Below are 15958 nucleotides of genomic sequence, written 5' to 3'. Positions count from 1 at the left end.
CCTTGCTGCACTCAGACTGGTGAAAGAGCAAAGACCCTGAGTGTTCTACCCACACTTCCAGCAAACCATAGCACCCTAAGGAGGAAAGGTCAGTTTGTCTCCACTATAAGCCCTTTGGTCCTGCTGCTCATCACCAGGCAGGGCCCCCCAGCTTGGGCCCACGATGCAGCCACCCCACTCCTGGGCCAATTGCTGAGTGGTGGTGGCTCTGCGTTTCTCTGTAGTGAAGCCCCAAGAGACAAATGAAAGGCCCTCTGCCACAACCACTGTCAAGGTTCCTTCCCCTGCTCCTTCCAAGCTGGGAAGGGAACATAAAGCCTGAGCTCACCCCAGGGCCATGGTGTGCAGCCTGGGAGGGCCAAACCAAGATCTGCAGCTAGCACTCAAGTAGGAGAGGAACCCACAGTGTCCAAACACTAAGAAGGAGTACACCTCCCTTTGTGAGGAAATACAGAGGAGCCACATGGCTAAAGTGCCCACTTAGCCATTATGCTTAAATGTCATCTGCAGGATAACAGCCAAAACCTCAATACCAAAAGTATTTTGCTAACACATGCCCCATAAAACCAAGGACAAAAATTCAGCTACAAATAAAGGCCTCACACAAAGCTGCAGCCCTTTGAAAACATCCAGAAAAAAAGTCAGCTAACTGTTCTCAAAACATAGCTAAAAGAACATCAGCCCATACAAATGAGAAAGAACCAGAACAAGAACTCTGATAACTTAAAAAAGATGGGGCATCTGAGATGGCCGAATGGAAACAGCTCCGGTCTGTGGCTCTCACAAAGAAGAATGAAAATGGAGTGAATTCTGCATCATCAATTGAGGTACCCAGGTTCTCTCATTGGGACTGACTAGGCAATTGGCACAACCCACAGAGAGTGAGGAAAAGCAAAGTGGAGCGAGGAACCACCCGGGAGTTTATGGGACAAAGGGAGCTCCCTCCCCCAGCCAAGGAGCCTGGGAGGGATTGTCCTATCCTGCCCTGGAAACCATGCTTTTCTCACAGATTTTTGCAACCTTTGGATCAGGAGCACATGGGCGCCACTTGAGCAGACACTGAGACACAGGAGTCTTTGCATACTCCAGCTCTGGGAACTGTGGTGAGGTAGAAGATCCATCCACTCTCGTGGAAAGGGGGCTGAAACCAGGGAGCCAAGCAGCCTTGCTCAGTGGGCTCCTTCCCATGGAACCCCACAAGCTAAAACCCACTGGCTTGGAATCCCCACTGGCCAGCACAGCAGGCTGGAGACCACCTAAGAAGACAGAGTTCTGGTGGGAGGTGGGGTAGCTGCCATCACTGCAGTTCCAGTCAGCTGTTTGCCCCGGACACTGGTACCATTGAGACTGAGTGGTTTGGGCCAGGAGCAATTCACCACAGCTGCAGCACAGTAGCTGTGATAGTTCGTGGCCAGACTGTTTCTTTAACCAGTTTCCCAACCCATTCCTCCTCACCAGCCAGGGCCTCCCTGTGGGATTTTCAGCATCCCCATCCAGAGATTTATGAACAGAACTTTGATATCCCTGGGATGAGCCCCTAGAATAAGGGGCAGCTGTGATATCTGGGGTCAGCAGTCTTAGTCTTTTCTGCCTGCCAGCTTGGGAGAGTCAGGGCAGCTCAGATGAGGGGTATTCTTCCAGTAACGCACACCTGCTCCACCAAGGGGCAGCCAGACTGCTTATTTAAGTGCATTCCTGATCTCATTCCTCCTGACTGGGTGAGAACTCCCAGTGTGGGTCTCCAGACACCTCATGCAGGAGTGTTCCAGCTGGCATCAGGTTGGTTCCCCTCTGGAACAGAGCTCCCAGAGGAAGAAGCAGGTTGCCATCTTGGCTATTCTGTGGCCTCCACTGGTGATACCTCCAGGTGCAGGAGGGACCCAGGAGATAGAATCTGGAGTGGTCCCTCAGCAAACCACAGCAGCCATACAGAACAGTGGCCTGACTGCTGAAAGAAAAACAAACAGAAAGCAACAACAACAACAATGAAAAAATCACACAAAAAACAAAATCCAATGGTCAGCAGTCTCAAAGATCAAAGGTAAATAAACCCATGAAGATGAGAAAGAATCAATGCAAAACCCTGAAAACTCAAAAAGCCAGAGTGTCACTTCTCCAAATGATTGCAACAAATCTCCAGCGAGTGCACAGAACTGGGTTAAGGCTAAGATGGATGGATTGGCAGAAGCAAGCTTCAGAAACTGGGTTACAACAAACTTTGCTGAGCTAAAGGAGTATGTTCTAACCCAATGCAAAGAAGCTAAGAACCATGATAAAAGATTACAGGAATTGTTAGCCAGAATAACTAGTTTAGAGAGGAACATAAATGACCTGATGGAGCTGAAAAACACACCATAAGAACTTCACAATGTAAACACAAGTATCAATAGCTAAATAGACCAAGTGGAAGAAAGGACATCAGAGCTCAGAGACAATCTTGCTGAAATAAGGCAAGCAGACTAGATTAGAGAAACAAGAATGAAAAGGAATGAACAAAACCTCTGTGAACTATGGGACTATGTAAAAAAAAAAAAACCTACAACTAACCAGGGTATCTTAACAAGATGGGGAGAATGGAACAAACTTGAAAAATATACTTTAGGATATCATCCAGAACTTCCCCAACCTAGCAAGACAGACCAACGTCCAAATTCAGGAAATCCAGAGAACCGCAGTAAGATACTCCATGAGACGACCAACCCAAAACATAATCATCAGATTCTCCATGTCAAAATGAAGGAAAAAATTTTAAGGGCAGCCAGAGAGAAAGACCGAGTCACCTACAAAGGGAAGCCCATCAGACTAACAGCAGACCTCTCAGCAGAAACCCTACAAACAGAAGAGATTAGGGACGAATATTTAACATTCTTAAAGAAAAGAATTTCCAACCCAAAATTTCATATCTGGCCAAACTAAGCTTTATAAGCAAAGACAAATAAAATCTTTTTCAGACAAGCAAATGCTGAGGGAATTCATCATCATCAGGCCTGCCTTGCAAGAGCTCCTGAAGGAAGCACTAAATGTGGAAAGGAAAAATAGTCCAGCCACTATAAAAACACATTGAAGTACACAGACCAATGACACTATGAAGCAACTACCTAAACAAGTCTGCAAAATAACCAGCTAGCATCATGACAACAGGATTAAATTCAAACATAATAATATTAACCTTAAATGTAAATGGACTAAATGACCCAATTAAAAGATACAGGATGACAATCTGGATAAGGGGTCAAGAACCATCGGTGTGATGTATTCAAAAGACCAGTCTCAAAAACAAAGACACACATTGACTCAAAATAAAGGAATGGAGGAAAATTTATCAAGCAAATGGAAAACAGAAAAAAAAAAACAGGTGTTGCATCATTAGTTTCTGACAAAACAGACTTTAAACCAACAAAGATCAAAAAAGACAAAGATGGGCTTTACATAATGGTAAAGCAGTCAATTCAACAGGAAGAGCTAACTATCATAAATATATATGCACCCAATGCAGTAGCACCCAGATTTACAAAACAAGTTCTTAGAGACCTACAAAGAGACTTAGAATCCCACACAATAATAATGGGAGACTTTAACACCCCACTGTCAATATTAGAAAATTAACAAAGATATTCAAAACTTGAACTCGGCTCTGGGTCAAGTGGAGCTAATAGGTGTCTACAGAACTCTGCATCCCAAAACAGCAGAATACACATTCTTCTTGGCACCATATGGAACTTACTCTAAAATTGATCACATAATTGGAAGTTAATCACTCCTCAGCAAATGAAAAGGAACTGAAATAATAATGAACAGTCTCTCATACCACAGTGCAATCAAATTAGAACTCAACATTAAGAAACTCACTCAAAACCATACAGCTACATGAAAATGAACAACCTGCTGCTCAGTCCCTCCTGGGTAAATAATGAAATTAAGGCAGAAATCAAGAAGTTATTTGAAACTAAGGAGAACAAAGAGATAACACACCAGAATCTCTGGGACACAGATAAAGCATTGCTAACAGGAAAATTTGTAGGACTAAATGCCCACATCAAAAAGCTAGAAAGATCTCAAATCAACATCTTAACATCACAACTAAAAGAACTCGAGAATCAAGAGCAAAGAAACCCTAAATCTAGCAAAAGGCAAGAAATAACCAAGATCAAAATAGAACTGAAGGAGATAGAGAAACACACACACACAAAGAAGCTTTAAAAGAATCAATGAATGCTGGGACTGTTTTTGGAGACAATTAATAAAATCGATAGACTGCTAGCTAGACTAATAAAGAAGAAAAGACAGAAGAACCAATAGATAAAGTAAAAAATAATAAAGTGGCTATCACGATTGATCCCACAGAAATGCAAATGCCTATCAGAGAATACTAGAAGCACTCTACACAAATAAACTAGAAAATCTAGAAGAAATGGATAAATTTCTGGACACATACACCCTCCCAAGACTGAAGAAGTTGAATCCCTGAATAGACCAATATCAATTACTGAAATTGAGGGAGTAATAAATAGCTTACCAACCAAAAGAAGCCCAGGACCAGATGAATTTACAGCAGAATTCTACCAGAAATACAAAGAGGAGCCAATACCCTTTCTTTGTAAATGATTCCAAACAACTGAAAAGGAGGGACTCATCCCTAACTTATTTTATGAGGCCAGCATTTTTCTGATACCCAAAGTGGACAGAGAAACAACAAAAAAAGGAACACTTCAGGCCAATATCCCTGATGAATATTGATGCAAAAATTCTCAACAAAATACTGGTAAACTGAATCCAAAAGCACATCAAAAAGCTTATTTACCACAATCAAGTAGGCTGCATCCCTGGGATACAAGGTTGTTTCAACATATACAAATTGATAAATGTAATTCTTCACATAAACAGAACTAAAGACAAAACCCACATGATTATCTCAATAGATGCAGAAAGACCTTTGGTAAAATTCAACATTCCTTCATGTTAAAAACTCTCAATAAACTAGGTATTGAAAGAACGTACCTCAAAATAATAAGAGACATTTATGACAAACCCACAGTCAATATCATACTGAATAGGCAAAAGCTCAAAGCATTCCCTTTGAAAACCAGCACAAGACAAGGATGACCTGCCTCACCCCTCCTATGCAGCATAGTATTGGAAGTTCTGGCCAGGGCAACCAGGCAAGAGAAAGAAACAAAGTGTATTCAAATAGGAAGTGAGAAGTCAATTTGTCCTTGTTTGCAGATGACATAATCCTATATCTAGATAAGCCCTTCATCTCAGCCCAAAAGCTTCTTAAGCTGATAAGCAACTTCAGCAAAATCTCAGGATACAATATCAATTTGTGAAAGTCACAAGCATTCCTATACCCTATACACAAACAACAGACAAGTGGAGAGCCAAATCATGAATGGACTCCCATTCACAATTGCTACAAAGAGAATATAATACCTAGGAATACAGCTAACAAGGAAAGTGAAGGACCTCTTTAAAAAGAACTACAAACTACTCCTCAAGGAAATCAGAGAGGACACAAAGAAATGAAAAAACTTTCTATGCTTATGGATAGGAAGAATCAATATCATGAAAATGGCCATACTGCCCAAAGTAATTTATAGATTCAATGCTACTTCCATTAAACTACCATTGACATACTTCACAGAAGTAGCAGAAACTATTTTAAAATTCATATGGAACCACAAAAGAGCCCATATAGCCAAGACAATCCTAAGCAAAAAGAACAAAGCTAAAGGCATCACATTACCTGACTTCAAACTATAATACAAGGCTCCAGTAGCCAAAACAGCATGGTGCTGGTACAAAAACAGACACATAGGCCAACGGAACAGAACAGAAAACTCAGAAATAAGACTGCATATCTACAAGCATCTGATCTTTGACAAACCTGACAAAAACAAGCAATGGGGGAAAGGATTTCCTATTTAATAAATAGTGCTGGGAGAACTGGCTAACCATATGCAAAAAAATTGAAACTGGACCCCTTCCTTACACCTTCTACAAAAATTAACCCAAGATGGAGAAAAGGCTTAAATGTAAAATCCAAAACTATAAAAACCCTAGAAGAAAATGTAGGCAATACCATTCAGGATATAGGCATGGGCAAAAATTTCATGATGAAATTGCCAGAAGCAATTTCAATGAAAACAAAAACTGACAAATGAGGCCTAATTAAACTAAGGAGCTTCTGCACAGCAAAATAAACTATCAACAGAGTGAACAGGCAAGTTACAGAGTGGGACAAATTTTTCCAATGTATCCACCTGACAAAGGTCTAATATCCAGAATCTACAAGGAACTTAAACAAATTTACAAGAAAAAACTCCATTAAAAGTGAGCAAAAGACATGAACAGATATTCTCAAAAGAAGACATTCATGTGGCCAATAAACATGAAAAAAACCTCAACATCACTGATCATTAGAGCAATGCAAATTAAAACCACAATGAGATACCATCTCATGCCATTCAGAATGGTGATTATTAAAAAGTTAAGAAACAATAGATGCTGGAGAGTTTCAGAGAAATAGGAATGCTTATACACTGTTGGTAGGAATATAAATTAGTTCAACCACTGTGGAAAACAGTGTGGCTATTCCTCAAAGACCTAGAACCAGAAATACCATTTGACCCAGCAATCCCATTACTGGGTATATACCCAAAGAAATATAAATCATTCTATTGTAAAGACACATGCACAGATATATTCATTGTAGCACTATTCACAATATCAAATATATGAATTCAATTCAAATGCCTGTCAATAATAGACTTAATAAAGAAAAAGTAGTATATATTATGAGGGGAAAATAAATCTTAGGACCCCAAAATCACTAAACTAAAGGAAAAAGTCATGCTGGGAACTGATTAGAGCAAACCTGCCTCCAATTCTTCTCAAAGTCACCCCTCTGCTCACTGAGATAAATGTATATCTGATTGCTTCCTTTGAAAAGGCTAATCTGAAATTCAAAAGAGTACAATCATTTGTCTCTTATCTACCTATGACCTGGAAGCCCCCTCCCAGCTTTGAGTCATCCTGTCTTTGCTTCAAGTTGTCTCGCCTTTCCAGACTGAACCAATGTTCATCTGACATATGTTAATTGGCATCTCATGTCTCCCTAAAATGTATAAAACCAAACTCTTCTCTGACCACCTTGGGCACATATCACCAGGACCTCCTGAGGCTGTGACACAGGCGAATGTCCTCAACTTTGGCAAAATAAACTTTCTAAATTAAATGAGACCTCCCTTAGATTTTGGGGGTTCACAATATACACCATGTAATACTATGCAGCCATAAAAAAGAATGAGATCATGTCATTTGCAGGAACATAGATGAAGCTGAAAGCCATTATCCTCAGCAAACTAACACAGGGACAGAAAACCAAACACCACATGTTCTCACTTATAAGTGGGAGCTGAATGATGAGAACACATGGGCACATGGAGGGAAACAACACACACTGGAGCCTGACATGGCGTGTGGGGAAGGGAGAATATTAGGAAAAATAGCTAATGCATGCTGGGCTTAATACCAAGGTGATGGGTTGATAGATTCAGCTAACCACTATGGCACACAATTACCTGTGTAATAAACCTGCACATCCTGCAAATGTACTCCAGAACTTAAAATTAAAAAAAATAATAATAAAAATAAAAGAAAATTCTGATAACTCAAAACCCAGAGTGTCTTCTTTCTTCCAAATGACCACACTAGTTCACCAAAAACGGCTTTTAACCAGGCTGAAATGGCTGAAATTACAGAAATGGAATTCTGAATGTGGATAGGAAATGAAGATAACCAAGATTCAGGAGAAAGTCAAAATCCAATCCAAGAAATCTAAGGATTGCAATAAAACAATACAAGAGCTGAAAGAAAAGACCAATAGTATACTGTCTTCAGGAGACCCATCTCACATGCAAGGGCACCCATAGGCTCAGAGTAAAGGGATAGAGACAAATCTACCAAACAAACGGAAAACAGAAACAGGCGGGATTGTTATTTTAATTTCAGACAAAACAGACCGTAAACCAACAATGATCAAAAAAGACAAAGAAGGGCATTACATAATGGGAAAGAATTCAATTCAATAAGACCTAACTATCCTAACCATATATGCACATATAACACAGAAGCACCCAGATTTATAAAGTTCTTAGAGACCTATGAAGAGATGTAATAACCACACAATAATAGTGAGAGACTTCAACACCCCACTTACAATTAGGTCATCAAGGCAGAAAACAAAGATATTAAGGACCTGAACTCAACACATGACCAAATGAAACTAATAGACATCTATGGAACTCTCCACCTAAAAGCAACAGAATATACACTCTTCTAATCTGCACAGGGCACATGATGTAAAATTGACCACACAATTGGCCATAAAACTATCCAAAGCAAATTCAAAAAACAAAACAAAAACAAAAATTATATTATCCACACTCTCAGACCACAACACAACAAAAATAGAAATCAAAACTAAGAAAACTGCTGAAAACCATACGATTACATGGAAATTAAACAACATGTTCTTGAATCATCTTTAGATAAATAATGAAATTATGGCAGAAATCAAGAAACTTTTTGAAAATAATGAGAACAAAAATATAACATACCAGAATCACTGAGACACAGCTAAAACAGTGGTAAGAGGGAAGTGTATAGTGCTAAACACCCAATTCTAAATGTTAGAAAGATCTAAAGTCCACAAATTAACATGATACCTGGAAGAACTAGAGAAACAAGAGCAAACCAATCCCAGAGGTAGCAGAAGACAAGAAATAACCAATATCAGAGCTGAACTGAAAGAGATAGAGATGCAAAAAAAATTAGAAAACAAAGTCACGAACTTAGTTTTTGAAGAATAAATAAGATAGATAGACTGCTAGCTAGAGTAATAAAGAAAAAAATAGAGAAGATCCAAATAAACACAATGAGAAATTACAAAGGGGATGTTACCAGTGACCTCATAGAAATATAAAAAGCCCTAAGAGACTACTGTGAACATTTCCATGCACACAAATTAGAAAACTTAGAAGAAACTGACACATTTCTGGAAACATACAACCTCCCAAGACTGAAAAAGGAAGAAATCGAATCTCTGAACAGAAGAATAATTGTTCCAAAGCTGAATCAGTAGGAAAAAGCCTACCAAGCAGAAAAACCCCAGGACTTGATGGATTCACAGCTGAATTCTACCAGATGTATAAAAAAGAGCTGGTACCATCCCTACTAAAACTATTCCAAAAAATTGAACAGAAAGAACTCCCTAACTCATTCAATGATGTCAGCATCATCCTGATACCAAAATCTGGCAGAGATGCAACAAAAAAGAAAATATCCTTGATGAACATAGATGCAAAAATCTTCAACAAAATATGAACAAACAGAATCCAGCAGCATATCAAAAAACAAATCCACCATAATTAAGCAGGCTTTATCACTGGGATGCAAGGAGGGTTCAACATACACAAATCAACAAATGTAATTAATTATATCAACAGAACTGAAAACAAAAGTCACATGATCATCTCAATAGATGACGAAAATACTTTCAATAAAATTCAACATCACTTCTTGTTAAAAACCCTCAGCACCCTAGGCTTTGAAGAAACATACTTCAAAATAAAAAAGGCATCGAGGGAAAAACACAGCCAACAACCTACTAAATGAGCAAAAGCTGGAAGTATTCCCCTTGAAATCTGGAAAAACACAAAGATGCCCTCTCTCACCACTCCTGTTCAACATAGTACTGGAAGTCCTAGCCAGAGCAATTAGACAAGAGAAACATAAATGGCATCAAAATACGAAGTGAGGACGTCAAACTATCCCTTTTTGCAGAGGATATGATTCTGTACCCAGAAAACCCCGTAGTTTCTGCCCCAAAGCTCCTTGATCTGATAAGCAAGCTCAGCAAAGTTTCAAGATACAAAATCAATGTACAAAAATTAGTAGCATTCCTATACACCAACAATATCTAAGCTGAGAGTCAACTCAAGAACCCAATCCCACTCACAGCAGTCACAAAAAGAATAAAATACTAGGAATATAGCTAAACAGGGAGGTGAAAGATCTCTACAATGAGAATTACAAAACACTGCTCAAAGAAATCAGAGATTACTCAAACAAATTGAAAAAACAGTCCATGCTAATGGATAGGAAGAATCAATATTACTAAGATGGCCATATTACCTAAAGAAATTTATAGATTCAATGCTATTCCTATCAAACAAATAATGCAATTCTTCACAGAACTAGAAAAAAAACTATTTAAAAATTTATATAAAACCAGAAAAGTACCTGAATTGCCAAGGCAATCCTAAGCAAAACAAACAAACAAAAAAACAAACAAACAAAAAAACAAAGCTGGAAGCATTACATTACCCAACTTCAAACTGTAATACAAAGCTGTGGTAACCAAAACACCACAATACCTGTATAAAAACAGACACATAGACCAGCACAACAGAACAGAAAACTCAGAAATAAAGAGACTTTCTTTGTTGTGAATATGAGCTCTGGGGCTACTGATTTTCCTCTAAGCACTGCTCTACCTGTAGCCAACACATTTTTACATATGATGGGTTTCAGTTTAAATTCAAATTAAAACGTTTTCAAATTTCACTCCATTTGCTATCTGAGTTATGGTAGTTAAAGATTATATTGTTTTACTTCCAAATATCTGGGAATTCTCTTCTATTGATGTTTTGGTTTAATTCCCTTTCCCAGAGAACATGCTTTTATTATTTATTCTTTTAATTGTTTTAAGTTTGTTGGTAGTTTTTCTATGGTCCAGAATATTTTCTATCTAGCTGAAGGTTCTGTGTACCTGAAGATAACAAGCAATCTATTTTGAATGGAAATGTTCAATCTATTTTGAATGGAAATATAAGTAAGGTTATGTTAGTTGATAGTTCTATTCAGATAATTTAGACTCTTACTGACCTTATCTCTATTTATCTTATTTAGTATCGAAAGAGGATTGGTAAATCTCCAAAAATAATTCAAGAATTGGCTGTTTCTATCAGTTTTTCCTTTGTGTATTTTGATGTTCCTGTAAATTGGCAATTTTATGTATTTTTTTCATTTCTGATAAGATTAATTTTGCTGGGTTCTACTTTTTCTAATAATAATATGTAATAGCATAAGTACTTTAGCTGTCTTTTAACTAATTATGGCATGATACATATTTTTCCATTTACTTCCAATTTATCCATATTTTCTTTCTATTTAAAGTGGTTTTAAAGCATAACATTAGACCTTGTTATTTTATATGATCTACCAATCCCTGCACTTTATTTGGATTTTTAGACCATTTGCTTTAATGCAATAATTGATATTATTAGATTTAAATAAACTATAATCTTAGTTGTTTTCTACTGTTCTTTTTGTTCCTTTTTCCTGTTTGCTGTTTGTATTAGGGTTCTCTAGAGGGACAGAACTAACGAAATAGATAAATAGACATATAAAGTGGGGTTTATCAGGTATTAACTCACATGATCATAAGATCCCACAAAAGGCCATTTACAGGCTGAGGAGCAAGGAGAGCTAGTCCAAGTTCCAAAACTGAAGAACTTGGAGTCTGATGTTCCAGGGCAGGAAGCATCCAGCATGGGAGAAAGATGTAGGCTGGGAGGCTAGGCCAATCTCTCTTTTCACATTTTTCTGACTGTTTTTCATTCTAGCCACGCTGGCAGCTGATTAGATGGTGCTCACCCAGATTAAGGCTGGGTCTGCCTTTTCCAGCCCACTGACTCAAATGTTAATCTCCTTTGGCAACACCCTCACAGACACACCCAGGATCAATACTTTGTATCCTTCAATCCAATCAAGTTGACACTCAGTGTTAACTATCACAAGTCCACCTCTTGTCAACTTGAACATATACACATCTTCTGAGATCATGCATAATCAATCTTCAAATAAAGACAACAATAAGGTCATAATTATGCCTAACGTAATACAACTATCCTTCATACAATCAGAAACACACTAATCCCCAACCCAAATACTATTACATAAACAATACTTAAATGCTGATATGAAGTCAATAAATCTTATGTCACATGATAAAGGAGAAAGGAGATAAAATGAGCATATTTTCTTAGTACCAGTGTATACATGCACAAACATGTTTTTAACAAAAGAAGGAGGAAATACTCATGACAGTTACAATCCTTGTTCTGCAGCCTAGTGGGAAAAACCAGGGAGGCAGGTAGTGCTCACATAAAAACAAACCAACAGCATCTTTTATAATTTGTTATTAGGTGCCATTGAAATACATGTCTTCTGATTTTCATTACAATTTTCATCAGGCATAAATTAAAAGGTGTGGGGAATATAATTTATTACTATAAAATAAGTAAAAAAGACAATAAAGTATTTAAACTGGAAAAATAAGATTTGAAGACTAATTGAGACTGAAATGATCATTTTTATTGATAAAATATACAGTCATTTGAGAACGGGTGGCTGAATTAGGGAAGAAATACTTCTTAGAACTAACACAAAAATGAGTGACCAAATCATATAATTTAATGTACTGGAATCATAGAAAAGCCCCACAAAAATTAGAAATCATACACACACACTCAGGAATAAGTTTAGATATTTAGGCAGATGTTGAAATCTTAAATGAACTAGTAGGAGAGAAAGAGCCATTGTTTAAAAGACAATGAACCAAACAGAGTCAAAGAGATACTGACAGTGTGTGCACACACACATGCACACATGCCTCTATATGCACACATATACATATACTTATATATGTACACATATAATATTTTTACTAACACATATGTATATGTATTTACTATATATATGTGTGAATATATATCAATATATTAATTACATTAATAAATATATAATGTGTATATATACATTATATATAATGACAAGTAATACATTATATATAGGTATTTCTTTTTTTCAGGAGAAGTTGGAGTAGTTGTTTGAAAGGAGCAAGCAGAAATCACTACTTTCTCAGGATATTATGGATATGAGGAAAACATATAAAAGGCACAATTTTATAATTTGTATTGTTTTCCTAAGGGAAACTTACCAAGATTTTGTTTTCTGTTATGTGCCTTCATTGTTTGAAGTAATACTAAAAAAAGTACATTAAAATATTTAAACTAAATCTACCCCCAAGGAAGAAAATTTTCTCAAGTCAGAAAAAAATCTGGAAACTTCTATTACAGAATGGCAGTGAGAAGTGACATTTTTGTTGAATGTTTAATATGTTTGAGAAACTCTTCTAAGAACTTACATACATTAACTAATTTAATCTACACACAAAAACTTATAACTATGCTTATGCTATTTTTTGATTGTTTATATGAGACAACTGAGGCCATAGATTTGAAGCAAGTTTTCTAATGTTACTTCACTCATTATTGGTAGATGCTAAATTCAAATGCAAACATAATAGTTCTTAAGTTCTTTAACACTTTGTACAGTTGACTGTCAGTATCTGTGTGGTGTTGGTTCCAGGGCTCCCTGTGGATATAACAATTCGTGGATGCTCAACTCCTTTATATAAAATGGTGTAATATTTGCATATAACCTATGTACATTCTTGCATATACATTAAATCATCTCTAGATTACTTATAGTACCTAATACTATGTACATGCTATATAAGTAGTTGTTATGCTTCATTGTTTAGAGAATAATTATAAAGAAAAAAGTCTGTACATATTCTGTGTAGATGCAATCATCCTTTTTTTCCGCCAAATATTTTCAATCCACACTTGGTTGAATCCATAGATGTAGGACTCACGTTTACAGAGGGCCGACTATATATACTACCATTCGTATAGTTGTCACGTGAATCTTCCTCAAGGTAGTATTAGAATTTTAGATTATTCATATCTGCATAGTTGGAATAGTGTATGTTTTAGCCTCCAGAGTAGCTGGAACCACAGGTACACACCACTACATCCAGCTAATTTTTGTATTTTTTGTCGAGAAGGGTTTTCGCCATGTTGCCTAGACTCGAACTCCTGGGTTCAAGAGATCCTCCCACGCCTCAGCCTCCCAAAGTGCTGAGATTACAGGGGGGAGCCACAGTGCCCCGCTTCTAAAGTTAAATTTAAAATATTCCTACGCCTTAACTCTCAGTTGTGGAACTTTTAGGTATACATCTTTTATTAATCCCTGTTCAACATTTTTTTTTCTTTTTTCACAACACAGGAAAGAAATGTGACTATGCTTTTTGGGAGGCTATTAGGTTTTCTAACTGGGATTTTAAAAAATAAATTGAACAAATATGAAACAAGAGCCATAATGGAATGTAGGTATTGTCTAGTCTATAATTTCATTTGATAGTGACAAAAATTAAGATCTCAACAGGTTAAATATTTACTTATAAGCATATAAGCTAATTAAATAGGAGTAGAATGTAATATTCTGTTGTCTACTTAAGTAATGAAGCTTTGTATTCCACAGACGTTTTGTTGTTCATGTTATTTTGTAGACATTATTTGTGTGATTCTGCAGATGTTTTATTATTCATGAAAAATAATCATGCAATTTGTCCCACAGTTTTAGGAATCTTTAGTTCTTTTCAAATTCCAGCTCTTCAAAATATATACATGCCAAGTTAATCTATTGTAATGAACATGAAGAGATAAAGACTTTGCCTCAGGCAGCTAAACAGATTATATTTGAAATTATTATTTTAGAGTTATTTTTAGAAACATATGAAATAAATACTCTTCAAAACCCCTGCCAATGCATATTAAACCTCAAAATAAATTGTCATCATATAGCAATAGTACAATCCACAAAAGAAAAGCTGTTTCTTTGATATTTTAGAAAATTAATATTATAATTATTATTGTTAAAATATCCAAATAGTACTCGTTTATGCATTCTATATTAAAATGTCTCCACAAAGTACCATGACACACCTCAGAAACTACTGTCCTCACAGATATTTCTCTAAGTACCACATACTCATATTTTTATCCTGGATTTTGATTTTACATAAATTGAATTATATTTTGGAACTCTTCCACTGTATGAAAAATAGGTCTATCATTTTTTTAAGCACGGCAGAATATTCCTGAAAATTTTTCCTCATAATAGATATTACTCTGTTCCAAATATTCTCTATTTTATAAAATGCTGCAATGGATGTTCTTGAACACATAATTTTATATTTTGGTGCCAGTGTTTCTGATAAATAGAACACATGTAATTGGTGGATAAAATGATATGCATTTTATATTTGGTAGCCAAGTCATCTGTAAGGGCTATTCCATGTAAACCTTCAGCAATTGTCTATGGAATGAGTGTTTTCTCATAACCTTGCCAATTATCAAGTATTTTTTAATTGGTTTAATGGTATTTCACAGGTTTCTTAATTTGAATTTCAGAGATCATTTGAGATATTGAACACTTTTACTGTGTTTGTTTAGTTTATGGGTCATTGTGTTACTTCTTATATTAACTGACTCATGTCCATAGTTAATGACAGTTCATAACACCTGCCCCAATTTATTCTGTGGGACTGAGCCCTTATTGTTTTGAAATAAAAATTTATATAATTGTGTTCCAATTTATTATTTGTAATATATATTGCAAATAAACTATTCCAGTCTTTTTTTTTCAGGATATCTTGTCTTTCTAAATGCTTTCATTATCTTTACTACCTAAATGTTGATTTAATTTATATAATTAAACCCATCAATCCTTTCTTTATAAATTCTGGATGGTTTGTCTTCTTGTTTATCAAGGCCAAAAATATTGTTTAAATGTCTGTATCTATACTATATATTAATATCTTCAATTCTATATATCTACAAACATAGACTAGTGTATATGTAAGTGCTGGTGTCTGTGTATGTGTGTATACTCTTGTGAGCTGTTTCATTCACCTGGAATTGATTTTTGTATATAAAAAGTATATATAAAAACTTTATTTTTTCCTCAAATTGTGAGTCATGGTTTT

This window comes from Pongo pygmaeus, chromosome 12, assembly GCF_028885625.2.
Source record: "Pongo pygmaeus isolate AG05252 chromosome 12, NHGRI_mPonPyg2-v2.0_pri, whole genome shotgun sequence".
Lineage (NCBI taxonomy): Eukaryota > Metazoa > Chordata > Mammalia > Primates > Hominidae > Pongo > Pongo pygmaeus.
This window is presented reverse-complemented; position numbering follows the sequence as displayed.